General features: G+C 43.4%; 1 protein-coding gene across 3 annotated transcripts in view; it reads right to left on the bottom strand.

Moving 5' to 3' along the window:
- The window catches only part of Znf652 (zinc finger protein 652), a 39,507-nt gene extending 26,911 nt beyond the window's left edge, over positions 1 to 12,596 (bottom strand). For 2 of the 3 annotated variants that reach the window (XM_090350652.1, XM_090350654.1), the window contains exon 1: positions 12,050 to 12,375. The gene's annotated coding sequence lies outside the window, so the exon portion shown is untranslated. Of the gene's footprint in view, positions 1 to 12,049; positions 12,376 to 12,543 lie in introns of those variants that run through there. The other variant, XM_090350653.1, reaches the window with a different exon arrangement.
- Between the last annotated feature and the right edge of the window lie 4,932 nt (positions 12,597 to 17,528).

Raw genomic sequence — 17,528 nt, 5'->3', positions numbered from 1 at the left:
ACTAGAACTATTCCAAATGTCCTTCAAGGGGTGAATAAACAGTAATACTATTCATAGATGGAATGTTAACCTGGAAATAAAAAAGAACAAACTGCTGGAGGTATGACTCAGTGGTAAAACCTACCTAGTAAGTGTAAGGCCCTAAGTTCAAACCCCAGAATCACTGCCCTACATTTCAAAGTTATACAGATAATATTCTCAAAAACACACAAAAAACCGTAAGTATAGATGTAACAGTGGGTGGATGCAATAAGATAGTAGAAGGGAGCGTTTTGGGTGATAGAACTGCTCTTCACCTTAAGTAGTTACACAAATACACATACATACTTGACATAAACAGAACTGTATATATAACAAGATGTTAATTTTACTGTACATTAATTTAAAAATTAATTTGTTTACTCGAGTTTTTGGTTTCTAAAAGCTAGATTTTTTTTTTTTTTTTTTTTGCCATTCCTGGGCTTGAGCTCAGGGCCTGAGCACTGTCCTTGGACTTTCTCAAGGCTAGAGCTCTACCACTTGAGCCTCAGCATCACTTCTGGCTTTTTTCTATATATGTGGTACCGAGGAATCGAACCCGGGTCTTCGTGCATGCTAGGCAAGCACTCTACCAAACTCCCAGCCCCAAAAATATGATTTTTATCACCTCCTTTTCTGCATTAATCCAGTAAGCATTTATTTAATATCTACTTCAAGAAGATGCTTTTTGCTAAACAATACAGAATTCAGTGGATTTTCTCTGCTTCTTACTGTGAATCATGGGCCAAACGTTTGAAAAATATTACTAGATGGAATTAAACAACAGTTCTAGATCTAGAACATCCCACTTGCTTTTTTGGACATGTCTCTGGGTACTCAGGATACTGACTGGACTTAGAGACATAAGTCATCTTCAAAGAAACTTTTTTTTTTTTAAATCAGCTGGGCATGCCAGGCAACAGTGGCTCATGCCTGTAATCCTAGCTACTCAGGAGACTGAGATCTGAGGATCAAGGTTCAAAGCCAGCCCTGACACAAAAGGACCTGACACTCTTATCTCCAATTAACCTCTAGAAAACTAGAAGTAGGATTTGGCTTAAGGGTAGAGCAGTAGCCTTGAGCTGAATCAGAGCTCAGAGACACAGGGACAGCACCCAAGCCAGAGTCCAGGCCCCATGACCCACAAAAAAAAAAAAAAAAGCTCATACCTGAGGCTGAGATCTGAGGATCTCAGTTCAAAGCCAGGGCACCAAATAAGTGATGAGACTCTTATCTTCAATTCAACACTAGAAAACCAGAAGTAGGGCTGTGGCTCAAGGGGTAGGGCAGTAGCCTTGAGCTGAAGAGCTCAGGGACAGCACCCAGGGCCAGAGCTCAAGGCCCATGACCAACCAAAAAAAAAAAAAATCTAGGGCTGGGAGTTTGGCCTAGTGTTAGAGTGCTTGCCTAGCATACATGAAGACTTGGGTTCAATTCCTAGGTACCACATACATAGAAAAAGCTGGAAGTGGTACTGTGGTTCAAGTGGTAGAGCTCTAGCCTTGAGAAAGCCCAAGACAGTGGACCCTGAGATGAAGCCCCAGGACTGGCACAGAAAAAAAATAATAACTTTCCATGTGAAATGTCAAATGGTTTGAATAGACTGAGCTATACTCCCAGTACTTTGCTTTTGTTTTAGAGACAGGATCTCCTTGCTACATTGGTCCCTTAATCAAATTCCTGCCTGAGCCTTCCAAGTAGCTGGAATTTTAAGTGCATGCCACCAAACCTGGCTGCAAACAAACTTTTAGATGAAACGTATTTCCCAAAACAGTATGGCTTTATTCATGAGGAAACTATTAAAAAAAAAAAAAGAGAGAGAAGAAAAAGATGATTCATTTGGTAAAACTTAAGATCTTTGTACTTAAGATTCAATTAGTATTCAGAAAAATCACTGATTTCTTCTCTAAACCAGATTAATTTAAATGAGTTTTATGTACTAAATCTAACATAGTAAATGCTAAAACTGTTACCTGTCTAGTAGCATCAGCTTAGTCACTAGTTATTTTAGGATTCTTCTTTTGTAGTTATTGGTCATTGCACTTGAACTCTGGGCGTGAGCACCATCCCTGAGCTCTTCAACTCAAGGCTAGAGCTTTATCACTTGAGCCACCGTGCTACTTCTGGTTTTCTGGTGGGTAACTGGAGATGAGACTTTCATGCCTGGGCTGGCTTTGAACCTCAACCCTCAAATCTCAGCCTCCTGAGTAGCTAGGATTACAGGCATGAGCCAACATAGCTCAGCTCTCCTAAGGATTTCTTACCTTTGAGCTACACCCTCAGTGTATTCAGGATGGACGCAAAATAACTTCAAATTATGTTGCATTATTAAATATTTCAATATTTAAAAGACTTTTTTCCCCTATGCATCCGTTTAATCTGGATTCAACCTCCTGAGTGGCTAGGATTACAGCACTGAGCCTCCAGTGACTAGTAAAAATATTTTTGCTAAAAGAAAAACAAAACAAAACAAAAAAACTCCGATAACCTTGGGATTGGAAACATGGCTCAGGTGGTAGAGTGCCAGCCAATGAGCAAAAGGGTCAGAATCCTGGTCTTAGACCAAAAAAAGAAAACAAAAGAAAAGAAAAAAAAAGGAAAAAAATTGTTTTGTGTTGCTTTGTCCTTTTTTTTTTTTTTTTTTTTTTTTTGGTGGGTCATGGGGTTTGAAGTTGGCCTGGGCACTAGCCTTGAGCTGAAGAGCCCTACCCTCTAGCCAAGCCCCACTTCTCATTTTCTAGAGGTTAACTGGAAATAAGAGTCTTAAGTTCTTTTGTGTCCGGGCTGGCTTTGAACCTTGATCCTCAGATCTCACCCCCTAAGTAGCTAGGATTACAGGCGTGAGCCACTGTGCCCAGCATTTTTTTTTAAAAAAAAACAATGTCTTGAGGGGTGGGGGAGAGGGGAAGGGAAATGGGGACCATGACATGTGAAAGGGTATCAATGTGTGGGAATTAAGGCACCATTTATCTGGCAAATATCATGTAACCCTTCTATTAATTACAATAAAAAATACATTAAAAAACAAAAACAATGTCTTACTATGTATTCTATACTTGCCTCTAACTGACTGTATAGCCCAAGCTGGCTGGCTTTACAATCACCTTGCCTCTGCCTCCGAAGCATTAGGATTATACAGCTATGTCTCACCATAACCATAACCCATACATGCTACTACTGTCTTCTTATATAAAGTGCCAAGAGAGGCTCAGAGAGTACAAACTTAGCTAAATGTCATGTCCTGAGTTAATCTTAGCACCAAAAAGAAAAACAAAGGTTCCTAAAAACCCAGCAAAAGCATAGAAGGCAGAATAGTGAAAACCTTCAAGAAATCGGTATCTGAAAAACATCTGGGACTCTAGCAGTTTCTTAGTTGGGTGTACTGGCAACTGTATCAAGAAGCTCACTTGAGCTCAGGCATGAGAAACCAGCTTGAGCAACAATGAGATATAAATTTTAAAAAAGATTCTTGTTCCAGTTGTAGATTACACAGCAAAAATTCATTAAATTATACACTCACATTTTCCCTATTTTTTTTGTGTGTGTACTTTGATGAAAACTTTACTTTAAATATGCAATGAAGGGCCGGGAGTTTGGCCTAGTGGTAGAATGCTTGCCTAGCATGCACGAAGACCTGGGTTCGATTGCTCGATACCACATACATAGAAAAAAAGCCAGAAATGGTGCTGAGGCTCAAGTGGTAGAGCTCTAGCCTTGAGAAAGTCCAAAGACAATGCTCAGGCCCTGAGCTCAAGCCCACGACTGGCGCAAAAAAAAAAAAAAAAAAAAAAAAAGAAGCACCTGTTTCCAACCCAGTTACCTACCTACCACCCACTTTAATACCCAACCATCAATATAATTAGCTTTATATGAAACTAAGTTTTTAGAATTCCTTTTATAACTACACTCACTTTCTCTTAACAAACAGTACCCTTTCACTAATAGACATTAGCATAAGCATTTCCCACATCCACATATTCTATTTGCAGCTATAACAGTTATATTACTGGCTGCATGAACAAATGTTAATTTATTTAACTAATTCTATACTGATGGACATTTAGGTTTCAAGTTTTTGCTGCATTAATTTCAGTTGAAATGATTTGGTATGCTAAAAAGAAAACTGTGAAGCTTCTCATAACCAGGAACTTTCAGACAAGGTAATTTCAAATTCCCTGGCCATTTGGATCACATTTAAGAAGCAAACACACATAAAATTTACACATAACACTGAGATCATAAACACCCTCCCCTCTAGCAAAAAACAAAAAGCCAAGTTTACCCTTGCCTTTAATGTCCATATAATAAATGTCCATATATTAAAATTATATGCTTTAAACAGACAAAAACTATTAACTAGGGTCTTATTTTCTAGGACTCAGTGTAAGTAAAAAGTCATGTTTCATTGAATAGGGAGAGGACTGCAAATCCCAAAGTTGAAAAGTACTAATGTATTATACTGCATGTATTTTTACTCTTTAATTGTTTTTCAAATAATGGCATCCATTTTTAGCCATGGCATATCTCAGATGTCAATCTTCCTATGTCTTCCTCATAGCCCAGATTACAGATATGCACCAACATGTGGGCTTAACTGTTGGAATGACAGTCATGTCCTGGCTGGCCTAGAACCATGATCCTTACCAAGTCTTCCTCTCAAGTGGCTGATATCACAGGCATGAACCATAGCATGCAACTTAAAGACTATTCTGCTCTGGGTTCCTGTGGCTGACACCTATTATCCTAGTTACTCAAGTGACTGAGATTTGAGGATTATGGTTTCAAGCCTGACAGTCCAAGAAAGTCTGTGAGATTATTATCTCCAATTAACTACCCAAATGCCAGAAGTAGAGTTGTGGCTCAAGTGGTAGGGCACCAACTTTGAGTAAAAAAAAAAAAAATTCAGGGATAGCATTCAGGCCCTAACTTCAAGCGCCAGGACTGTGTGTGTGTGTGTGTGTGTGTGTGTGTGTGTGTGTGTGTGTGTGTGTGTATGTGTGTGTGTGTATGTGTGTTACATACACAGAGAAATTTCTACACTTGTATTAAAGATGAGGAATTAAGCCAGAGCTAGTGGCTCACACTTGCAATCCTAGCTACTCAGGAGGTTAAGATCAGAGGATCATGGTTTGAAGCCAATACAGACAGGGAAGACCATGAGACTTTTATTTCCAATTAACTACCAAAAAGCCAAAAGTGGAGCTGTGGCTTAAGCAGTAAAGCACCAGACTTGAACAGAGCAGCTAAGGGACAATAACAACCCTGAATTAAGTCCAATACTAACACACACACACACACACACACACACACACACACACACACACACAAAAGTTGAGAAATTGCCAGACACTTCATGTTTGTTTAACCCTCTGATATCACATGCATAGCACAGAACAAGACATTGGGCTATGGATCCATTCTTTTCCATTTCCCATTCTTCCAACAATCCCTTCTCACCACACACTCATTGCATTGTCAAAAATACTAACAGAAACAACAACTAGCTATCTGCTACCATTTGATTTTAGTGAATCATATACTAGTTAAAAACAATACTACTCCAAGAAAAAGTTTGCACAGCAAAATGTATTACAGATGAGGAAAAAATATGTAATTCAACCACATTTTTTTCTCTCATTTTGAGTTCACACATGCTAGTGCTATTATTACTATACATTCTAGCCAAGATTAAGTTTTCTCAAGTGTACCACAAAATCTAAACTCAAAGACCATTATTTACCAATCACTTATTACCAGCAGTCCAATAATGACTGATTTCCTTGACAGGAAGCCCCTAGGTAGCTCAGTAATAAATGAAAATAAGAGTTGATTCCCTTGAGACAAATTCTAATGCATTTGTGATGTGATATATCTACCTCATCTGAAAAGTCTCTATGTAACTCTTTGAATTCACAGACTCATTACAATGCTATCGTGCAAAAATGACAGAATAATTTCATTCTACAGCATAGAATCTTTCATAGCCCCAAGAAGTTCTACTTTTAAAGTTTTACATGGGACTGGATATGTAGCTTAGTGGTAGAGTGCTTGCCTAGCATGAATCAACCCCTGGGTTTGATTCTTTGATTCCTCAGTACCATAGAAATAGTAAATAAAAAAAAAATTGTGGGCTGGAATGTGGCTTAGTGGTAAAGTTCTTATCTAGCATACATGAAGCCCTGGGTTCAATTCTACAGTACCACAAGAATAGAAAAAGCTGGAAGTGGCACACCATGGCTCAAGTGGTAAAGTGCTAGCCTTGAGCAAAAAGAAGCTCAGGGACAGTGCTCAGGCCCTGAGTGCAAGCCCCAGAACTGGGGAAAAACAAAAAGTTACATGCAGCTGGGCATACCTGTAATCCTAGCTACTCAGAAGGCTGAGCTCTGAGAATGGCCATTTAAAGCCAGCTTGGGCAGGAAAGTCCCCAAGATTCTTATTTCCAATTAACCACCAGAAAAACAAAAGTAGAGCTGGGCTCAAAGTGGTTGAGAGCAAGCTTTGAGCTAAAAAAACTCTGGGCCCAAGCCCATAATGAAGCACCATAACAAAAACAAACAAAATAAGAAGTTTCACATAGGGCTGGGAGTGTGGCCTAGTGGTAGAGTGCTTGCCTAGCTTGCATGGTGTCCTGGGTTCAATTCCTTGGTACCACATACACAGAAAAAGCTGAAATTGGTGCTGTGGCTCAAGTGGTAGAGCCCTGAGCAAAAAAAAAAAAAAAAGTGTCCAAGGACAGTGCTCAGGCCCTGAGTTCAAGTGCCAGTATTGGACAAAAAAGAAAAGAAAAGAAAACTGAACACATGGCCTTACCTGAGACTACTTTTCAAAGTACTCAACCTCTCAAAACTGTATTTTAAAAAGAAATAAGATGGGGGCCGGGAGTTTGGCCTAGTGGTAGAGTGCTTGCCTAGCATGCACAAAGACCTGGGTTTGATTCCTCAGTACCACATATATAGAAAAAAGCCGGAAGTGGTGCTGAGGCTCAAGTGGTAGAGCTCTAGCCTTGAGAAAGTCCAAGGACAGTGCTCAGGCCCTGAGCTTAAGCCCAGGACTGGCAAAAAAAAAAAAAAAAAAAAAAAGATGTTGTAGTTTACTATCAAAAAGACTTTTCTTTTCCAATAAACAAGACTATACAATCTAAAGACCAAGAGCTGATAGCTGATCAAATTTAGCAGGTAAAGAAAGCTTACCTTTTACTTCTCCCCATCCCATCAAAACAAAAATGAATAAGAGGCATTCAAAGTTATAACTGTAATAACCAGTTTAATATCAAAACCTCAGAAGAGTAATGGGAATTCTATGAAAAAACATTTGTAAGCATTTTCTAAAGTCAAACATAACTGCTATATAAATAAACAGATTAACTAAAATAAGCAACTGATGTCTCCACTAATTCTACCAAGCACTTCATGGCCTGCATTAACCATGACAATTTACACAAAGCTTTGCACGTGACTCAATTCTGGACACATAACTCACTGAGATATGTGAATGTCCTAAAACACCCCTTTCATCACATAAGCTCTGAATAAGTTTAAAAGAACAGCCAGTGGGTAACTCTGTAGAATTGGGAGCTAGATTTTATTGTCTCTACTAAGCTGAACCAGCCACAGAGTAACAAATCAAAATTCCAATAAGCACAATGCACCTGAAAGACTTAGGTATGCCCCAAGTCAAATATTTGCATTTTCCAATCCCAAATCTGCACAAATGAAAGAACAGCCGTAGACCTCTAAATCTTGTCATAAGCCAAATGATCCTCATTCTAGTTTCACTCTATGTCCCGTATCCCCCATTTCTGAGATCCTAATATGAACATATAGCAGAGATTAACTGTGTTAACTGCTTGCATACATTATATCTACTCCTCATAACGACCCCCATTCTGCCAATGAGGAAACTGAGTCCAGAGAGGTCAAGGTGACTTGTTCAGTGCCAGAAAGCCAGTAAATAATGAAGTTGGAATACAAACCTAGTTTACCTGGCTCCAAAGACCTGCTTCTCTTTCATTAAAGACACTAACCTGTACCAGTTCACTTCTATCAAAGCCAATTCAAGTGACAACTGTCTAAAATGATGAAAGAGCTGAGAAAATCATCACATCTAAACAAAGGCTATTGGTTCAAATTACAAGACAATCCCCTTCCTTCCTCCATTCCTTCTTCTTTTATTTACTTGCTTCCTTTGGCTGACAACAGACTTTTTACAATAAGGGAAATGAAACTCAAGCGAATATTCAATATTCACATTTTTGGGGTAAAAATTTTAGAACCCTTGAGAAAGGTTTTTTTTTAATTTTTTTAACAGTTCACATATTTTACTTCTCTGATAGCCTTCAGACATTCAAAAACAAAAACATATCTCTAATTACCTTTTGTCTTTACAGACTTGAAAAGTATTTTCTTACCACACTGCAAGCTTACTTCCCATACTTAGAGCAGAAATGGAAGCTCTGGTGTCACGAATCAGATCTGGAGGCCAGAGCTGCGGATGGTAGGTGCTGCTTCCCCTGAGTGCGAGCTGCTGCTCTAAACTTCCTGCGGGAAGGGTGTCTGAAGAACAGTGTTGAAGGAACTGAAGCAAGCAACTGGCATTAATGAGGGTGAGCTGCTGGCACTGCTACTGCTTAAATGTCTCACCGCTTTCCAATTGTTTTCCAGCTCCCAAGCTCTGAAGCTGGCAGGGAGAGAAAGCAGTTTCACAGCCATAGGTGTTACATGATCAGCTGCTCTATGGGGTGTGGGTGTTCACCTAGGTAAGTGACTGGTTACAAGTTCGACAAAACTAAACTAAGGAAGCACATGGTTATTTTTAGTGACCTGTCCCTAAGTAACATATTTGCAACTTTGAAATGGTTTGGGTTTAGGACTGGCAAATAATTTCAGATAATAAAACTTCAGGTGTGACATGAACAACAACAAAAAAAATGTATCTTGTAATATAAACCACTTCAAGCATGTATATTAGGTAATAAAAATGTAATATATGCAACCTCAGCATGCTTTCAAACCTCATACAGTACACTGCATAATTAGAATAAATACTACTTTCGAGGTGTACAGAACAGGTTCCAAGATTCCAAGCTCCCCTTGTCTCTCAAAATGCTAGTTAATATCATGAGTTCTTTACTGGCCCATAACCTGAAAAATAAAGAGAGAGAAAGAGACAGAGACAGAGGGGGGGGAGAGAAGGAAAAGGAAACAAAAAAAAAAAAAACCTGGTTTCAAGAAATTCCGTAAATGAAAACTATGGCCAAGATTGAAAGCTCCACCAGGCCGGGAGTATGACTTAGTGGTAGAGTGCCTGCCTAGCACAAACAAAGTCCTGGGATCAATTCCTTGGTACCACAAACCCAGAAAAGGCCCAAGTGGCAGAGCCTTGAGCAAAAGTGCTCAAGAACAGTGCCCAGGCTCCCAAGTTCAAGCGCCAGGACTGGCAAAAAAAAAAGAGAAAAAAGAGAAAGACTGAAAGGTCCTTGGGAGCTGGGGGCTGAACTTTTCTAATATCACTGCCCATCACAACACTATCACCAGCAGGGCTAAAGGTTCTCTAATTGAAATATGCCCAGAAGACAAAAGCTGAATGAATAGTAATTTAAACAAAAATAACTGACATTTATCACCTGCTAATTGATAGAATGGTGCAAAGTTCATTCCTAGCTCTACAGTCTAAATATGATTGATTTCCTAATTGTGATTAAAATCTTCCTAATAAAACAAAATTCTAAAATAGATGATTTTGGTGGTACCATCACCCTTTATAAAGAAATGTGACATCATGTTTAGCAAAGTTAAAAAAAAAAATCTCATCAAGAAACAGGTGCTCTACTGCGGGAATGTTAGTCTTCTCTACTGCGGGAATGTTAGTCTTCTTTTAAGAGAACACATCAGCTTCAACCAACACATAAGGATTCCATCAGGCATTATAAAAGGACCACAGGGCTGGGAGTTTGGCCTAGTGGTAGAGTGCTTGCCTAGCATGCACGAAGACCTGGGTTCGATTCTTCGGTACCACATACATAGAAAAAAACTGGAAATGGTGCTGAGGCTCAAGTGGTAGAGCTCTAGCCTTGAGAAAGTCCAAGGATAGTGCTTGGGCCCTGAGCTCAAGCCCAGGACTGGCAAAAAAAAAAAAAAAAAAAAAAAAAAAAAAAAGTATATATAAGGACCACAGACGTCCCTGCTGAAATTTGCGGCATTTAGCATATGCCAAGAACATAATCAATTGTCAAATTTAAACAAATTATTTTGACTCCAGCTTTAACTTTATCTGAAAGACTCCTACAACATCTTTTTACAGGAAGATGGGGAAATAATACCCAGCTTACTGTAAATCAAAGAACAACACAATGATACATAACATGCTACTTTGTTCATTGCTTAGGGCTAAAGTAATCCTCAAGAAAAACAGAACAAAACACAAAACTCAGGTTCCTTTCACTTTTGCAGAACATTAAGCTAATCCTGAGATCCCAGGATAAGCTTCAAGACAACTGCAGTTGAAAACAAAATTATGTATTTATTTCAGCTAAGAAGAGGGTCCCGAAAGCTCCTATGGCTCCCACAGAAAAGGTAAAAAGGAGTGAAGGAAACATGCCCAGGATCGCTACAATTAAGCAGTGAACTTTTAAACAAAATGATATCAAAGGCAGCATCTATCTGAATACTCGTGCTCAGTGATGATGCAAAGGAGCAAGCTGCTTGCCAGCACGGACAATCTCACAGTCAGTGTACCACTCAGAGAGCATCGCCTGCCTTCTGCACAGTGCAGAACGGCAGCTCTCCTTTCCTAACTACACACAGGTTGTCAACAAAGCGTGTGCTCCTTTATTATTCCCAAAACAATACCGGCCAGGCCATCTTTTTAAAATATTACCCTATTTATCTACTATGCTTTGACCATCGACTAAACACCACAACCCAAAGGATGAAATTCCTGCATGCCATGTGTATCCAACTGGGGAGAAGCATCAGTCAGGTGTTGCTGAGTGTCCACTGGAGAAACACGGGAGGAAAATACGATAATGACGCTTGGACACCGGGACAAGCTAGGGGCAAAGCCAGACTTAGGCAGGAATATTTCTATAGCATGGTTGCGCAAAGCACCCTCCTCCACAGGCAAAGACACATGCCTTCGATTGGCACAAGCCATTTATTTCTGACAATGGATCTGAGATGACAGGGGCTGCTTGGCAATCAGGAAGTGTGTGTTTGCGGAGGTGGGGGGGGAGAGGAATGTACTAGATTGTGATCAAAGACTGGCCTGCTTCAGAGAAGAGCATATGGGAATCTTAAACCCTGAAGACTGACTTCGAGGTGAGACCCAGCATTTATCATCCCCCAACAATGAACAAGTGAAGTGGCGGCGTCACGGGGGAGGGGGTGGGGGGTGTCACTACCTTTTAGTGTCTTCGGTCTGCGACTCTCCGGCAGAGCCTGATTGGAGGGGAATGGCGGTGGGGGGTGGAGAAAGGTCTGTATCACCCACTGGGGTGAGCGTGGGGCTGCTGGTGGCGGGTGTACAACAGATGCATGTTATCTCCCGGTGGCACAATACTCCGGGGGGGCTGGAGGTTCGGGCGCCACCGGAGGGCGGGGGAGGCAGTGGGTTGCAGGCTTTACCAGCTGCAGGACCGGATCCTGAACGCTCCCTCCGGAGGACCGGTGCAAACCTCCCCTCTGGCCCGCTAACCCGGGCCACGCCAGCCTCCCCCTCAGGCCTCGAGGCGAGCGGATTCGCTGCGACAACGCGGCGGCCAAGCCAGGGTTCCCGGGGGTGTGGGGGGGTCCAAGGACAGGAGCGAGGCAGCCCCAGCCCCAGCCCGGCGGGCGCCGAGAGCGCGGAGCGCCCGGGGGGGCCTCTCCGCCGGATCCCGGGAGCTGCTCCGGCCTAGTGCACGCAGCTGCCTCGGCGCAGGCTGAGCCGGCCCCCGGGAGTCCGGCCCTGCGCGGCGGGCGGCGGAGAGGAAGGGCTGCTGCCAGGGGCGCCGCCGCGGCGGGGGCGAGTGCGCGGGGAGGGGGCCCCTACTCACCCGGGCCGACCGCCTCCGCCTCCGCCTCCGCCGCCCCGACCGCCGCCTCGGCGGTCCATCCCAGCGGCGGGGGGCCTGCAGCCGCGGCGCTCGAGTAACCACCGCCGGCCGGGCCCCTCCCCCTGACCAACGTCTAGGCTCCGGGCCGCTTCTCAGACCCGGCCTCGGCCGCCGCCGCCGCCGCCGTCGCCGCCGCAGCGCTACGTGGCCGCCGCTCCGACGTCTCGCGACTCCCTTCAGAGCGCGCGAGGGCGAGCGGGGCCGCGGGGCGGGCGGCAGGGGAGGGGGTGTGCGCGTGTGGACGTGTGTGTGTGTATGTGTGTGTGTGTGAGGGGGCAGGGAAGGAGGCGGGAGCGCGCGCGCGCGCCCGCTCACAAAACACACCCCCCCTCCCTCACCCAGCAAAGATCCCGACGCCTCCCTCCGCCCGCACCCCCCATCCTAGCCTCTGGGAGCGACGCGCATGCGCAGCCCTCGCCCGGGCCCGGACGCACCTTTTCTCCCTCCCGCCTCATTGTAAGCGTTCAGCCGCGCAGATAACCGCCGACTCTCTCTGCTCCACCCCCGCCCTCGCCCACTCCACCCACTCCCTAGCGCCCAGGTAAAGGCGAGAGTTGCGCAGGCGCACTGGTCCCCTTGGGTCGGTTGGGGGGTGGGGGGGCGTGGTTGCTGAAAGGATCGTCCAAGCGCAGGAAAGGAGGCTGTGGGGCAGAGGATGTGGGGATTCGTTGAAATGGGAGGGATGGGGGGGGGGGAGTGGTGAAAATGAAGAAAAGCAACGAAAGGAGAAAAGTGGGCCGAAATGATATTTGGAAGTAGAGAGCCTTCTTATTTTTACTTTTGGCTTATTTAAAAAACAAGTTAAAAAATCTTGACTGCTGACCACTTTTGTTACTGAAACGCAGTGAGTGACAGTAGACCAATGAAAGAGAAGATACGTGCCGGAGTGGTCATTCACCAGGTGAATGTGCCAGCTAATGAAAATGGGCAACTTAGAGATTGCCAAGGTGGTCAGAAAAACAAACTTAGAACCACACTTGTCCAGTGGCCAGGAACTGGGAAAAGGAATGGGATGTGTGGGGGGGGGGGGGCGCCAGAGACCCAGAGCTGCTACTAGAAAGGAAAGCTCCATTAAGTATTACAGCATTATGACTAATTAACTATTAATCATTAATATAATTAATGGTATTGTTAGCTAACAAGGTAGCATTTATCCAAGTTCAGAGCCAAGAGAGAGTGTCTGCAATTGAAAGTACTTAGGATACAGGGAGAGGTTATGACTTGGCAAGGTGAAGGCCCAGGGTGGAGAAGACCAAGGTCAGAATGACTACTCCCCACCATAAAACAAGCTTCCCTGAGGTTGTCCAAGCCTTAGTATATAAATTGGAACTCCTTTCATTGTTAAAAGCCACCCTCACAGACTCTGGTGGGTCAAGTCTGTAATCCTAGCTACTCTGGAGGCTGAGATCTGAGGATTGTGGTTCAAAGCCAGCCAGGGCAGGAAAGTCTGTGAGACTCTTATCTCCAATTAACCAGCAAAGAGCGAAAGTGGAGCTGCATGGGCTCAAGGGATGAGTCCTAGCCTTGAGCACAAAAGCTCAGGGACAGCACCCAGGCCCTGAGTTCAAGCTCTAGAATTTTATTACACTAAAGCTGACCTTAATAGTACATGGTAATTTTCAAAACAGATATAGCTACCCATCCCCTGCAAAAAAAAAAAAAATCTGTCTTTGGCAGGGTAAATGGGAGGGGGCACAGAAATGATGGGACAAAGGTTAAACAAAGCAGCAGTGGTACTCACTAGACACCGTTGAAAATGAACTATACAATCTGCGGCAGGGGGTGGGAGGGGAAACCTGGGAGAGAGCAAAGGAAGGGATGACATTGCCCACAAAGAAATGTACTCTTGGAAGTGGGTGCTGGTGGCTCACACCTGCAATCCTAGCTACTCAGGAAGCTGAGATCCAAGGATTGCAGTTTGAAGCCAGCCCAAGCAGAAAAGTCCCCGTGAGACTTGACTTTTCTTTCTTTTGCCAGTCCTGGGGCTTGAACTCAAGGCCTAGATGCTGTCATTGAGCTACTTTGTGCTCAAGTCTAGCTCTTTACCGCTTAAGTCACAGTGCCACTTCCAACTTTTTGTAAGTAGTTTATTGAAGGTAAGAGTCTCTTGGATTTTCCTGCCCTGGTTGGCTTTGAGCCGCAATCGCAATCGTCACATCTCTGCCTCCTAAATAGCTAGGATTACAGGTGTGAGCCACCAGCTACAGGCACAGTGATCTCTTATCTTCAGGTAACCCCTCAAAACCAGAAATGGAGCTGTAGCTCAAAGTGATGAGCACTAGCCTTGAGCAAAAGAGCTCAGGGATAGAGCCCAGGGCCTGAGTTCAAGCCCCACAACAGAAAGAAAGAAAACAAATGTACCAGGCAGGGGTGTAGCCTACTGGTAGAGTGCTTGCCGAGCATGCATGAAGCCCTGGGTGCCACATACACAGAAAAAGCTGGCAGTAGTATTGTGGCTCGAAGGCTAGAGCGCTAACCTTGAGAAAGATCAAAGACAGTGCCCAGGCCCCGAGTTCAAACTCGAGGACGGCAGAAAAAAAAAAAAGTACCCTTTTCCTGACTTGTATAACTATAACCCCTCTAATACAACACCTTCATAATAACAATAAAAATAAATATAAAGGAAACCAAGGAGCCGGGAAGGTGGCTTAGTAGATCAGTTCCCAAGCACACATGAAGCCCTGGATTCAATTCCTCAGTATCACATTAATAGGAAAAGCTGGAAGTGGCGCATGGTAGAGTACTAGCGAAATAAGCTCAAGGACAGTGCTTAGGCCCTGAGTTCAAACCCCAGGACTAGCAAGGAAGAAACTGATTCTTTATAAAAGTGTCCATGAGCTAACTCTTTTGGCCCCTTCCAAAAATAGATATTTCACTTTTATTATACTTAGACTCTAAGAGTCAAAGTTTTGGCAACTTTGGGTCATGTTCTTCAATAGTGCCCTCAGTGATTGAATACTAAAAATTACATCATCCTTCAGCAGGTAAAAGGATCTTCCAGCAGAACAAAACAAACAGGTAAGTCATAAAAGGAAAGACTTAACTTCAGCTTGGCATTTCTGAGTGACGGTGAGTTCAGAATGTGACAGATATCTTCTTGGATGCTTGATCCATTCCCTCATCCTTCACTAGCCAGAGCTATTGTGTTGGATGAGAAATAGCTAAAGAAAGAGGTGACTTTCCAAGTGAGGCGTCTCTATCCACAGGCTAGCTTTCTGAAGGACTCTTTTTAATTATAATAGTCATACTATGGCTTTCCATTGAAGAATGAGTTATGGTTTTTCCAGGAGGTTATGAACATTATCTCATCTGATCTTCCAACAACCCTGTAAGACAGACAAGACAGGTATTATTCCCAGTTAGGGAAATTCAAGCCAAGGAATGTTTTAATGGCTCAGCCAAAGTCACCCAACCCAGTAAGTCAGGATCCAGGTTCCTTGACTTCTCAATGTTCTGGTCATTCAGAGGTTTTGGTAGGAAACCTCTGGGAAAATAGCACTTGTGCCTATGAAGCTTTGGTGAGTGATGTTTTTGAAGGCTTTGGGCTTTAGGGTTAACGAGCAAGATTCAGTGGGAAGATTTTCAGCTGCTCAGTTTTTCTTTAACTCTTCTTTTTCCACTTACCTACCAACAGGAGTGAGACTGCCAACTAGTGTTAGTAATTGAACAAATCATAAGCTGGGTGTGGTGATACAAGACTGTAATCCCTGCCCTCAGGAGATTGAAGCAGGAGGATCCTGAGTTTGAAGCCAGCATGGGCTATATAGCCAGTCTAAGATACATACTGAGAAAACAAATCACAAGAAGAGGGCTAATTCCAGAGCGCCTCTTGATCAGCTAGCTATTGGTACTAAACTTGGCATTCTTTCCCTATCTTCCCATCCTCGGGCTTGAACTTAGGGCCTGGGTACTGTCCCTGAGCCTCTTTGTGTTCAAAGCTAGCGCTCTACCATGGCTTTTTTTTTTTTTTTTTTTTTGGTGGGTCGTGAGGTTTGAACTCAGGGCTTGGCCCTGTCCCTGAACTCTTTGGCTCAAAGTTATTGTTCTACCACTTTGAGCTACAACTCCACTTCTGGTTCTCTGATCATTAATTGGAGACACAAGTCACATAGACTTTGTGCTCGGCTGGCTTCAAACCATGATTCTCAGACCTCAGCCTCATGAATAGGATTACCAGCATGAACCACTGGTACCCAGCCACAATTGCTGGGGCTGAACTCAGGGCACTAAGAGTCTGGGTGCTGTCTCCCTGAACTTCTCTGTGCTCAAGGCTTTACCACTTGAGCTATAGCACCACTTCTGGCTTTTTGTGAGTAGTTATTGGAGATGAATCTCATGTACTTTCCTGCCCAGACTAGCTTTGAACTGTGATCCTCAGTCCCCTGAGTAGCTAGGATTACAGACACAATGACTTTTCTTTTTTCTAGTCCTGGGGCTTGAATTTAGGGCTTGGACACTGTCCTTGGACACTTTTTGCTCTAGGCTAATAATCTACCACCTGAGCCACAGCCTACTTCCAGTTTTCTGGTAGTTAATTGGAGATAAGAGTCTCACAGACTTATATTAAGCCTTGGCTGCCTTTGAACCACAATCCTAAAATCTCAGTCTCCTGAGTAGCTAGGATTACAGGCATGAGCCACCAGTGCCTGACTCTGTTGTTATTTAAGAAAAATCTTCACTTTTGAAATAAAATGTCATTGGATATAAAGTTATATCCAATGGTATATTATCTCCTCTCCTCTACAATGCAAATATTTCACCCCACTCTCTTTTGTACTTACATAGTTTCTTCTTTTTAAATTTGTTTTCTTTTCTTCTTTGTCAGTCTGGGGCTTGAACTCAGAGCCGGGGTGCTATCCTTGAGCTTTTGTGTTCAAGGCTGCTGTTCCACCCCTTTGAGCCACACCCCACTTCTGGTTTTTAGATGCTTAATTGGAGCTAAGAGCCTTAGGACCTTTCCTCTCCAGGCTGGCTTCATATCAGGATTCTCAGCTCTTAGCCTTCCGAGTAGCTAGAGTTACAAATGTGAGCCACCAGTGTCCAGCTTACATGGCTTCTTTTTGGTGTTCTTTAAATTATTTGTTTCTTTTTAGTCCATGCAGAGGAATACCAATTGTATTTAATATTTTTGTTATTGTTCCAGTCCTGAACTCAGGGCCTGGACACTGTCTCTGAGATATTTTGGTGATCACAGCTAGTGTTCTACCACTTGAGCCACGGCTCCACTTCTAGCATTTTTGGTGGTTGATCAGAGATGAGTTTCACATGAGAGAGGGGGTCGGGGGAGGAAAACGGGGACAAAAACATGAGAAGGGGTATCAATATGCGAGAAGTAATGTACCCACTACCTGACAAATATAACTGTAACCCCTCTATACATTACCTGGATAATTAAAAAAAAAAAAAAAGGAGGGGGGCG

This window comes from Megascapheus bottae, chromosome 17 (assembly GCF_031878675.1).
Source record: "Megascapheus bottae isolate mThoBot1 chromosome 17, mThoBot2.hap1, whole genome shotgun sequence".
In the NCBI taxonomy this organism is placed as follows: domain Eukaryota; kingdom Metazoa; phylum Chordata; class Mammalia; order Rodentia; family Geomyidae; genus Megascapheus; species Megascapheus bottae.
This window is presented reverse-complemented; position numbering and strand designations above follow the sequence as displayed.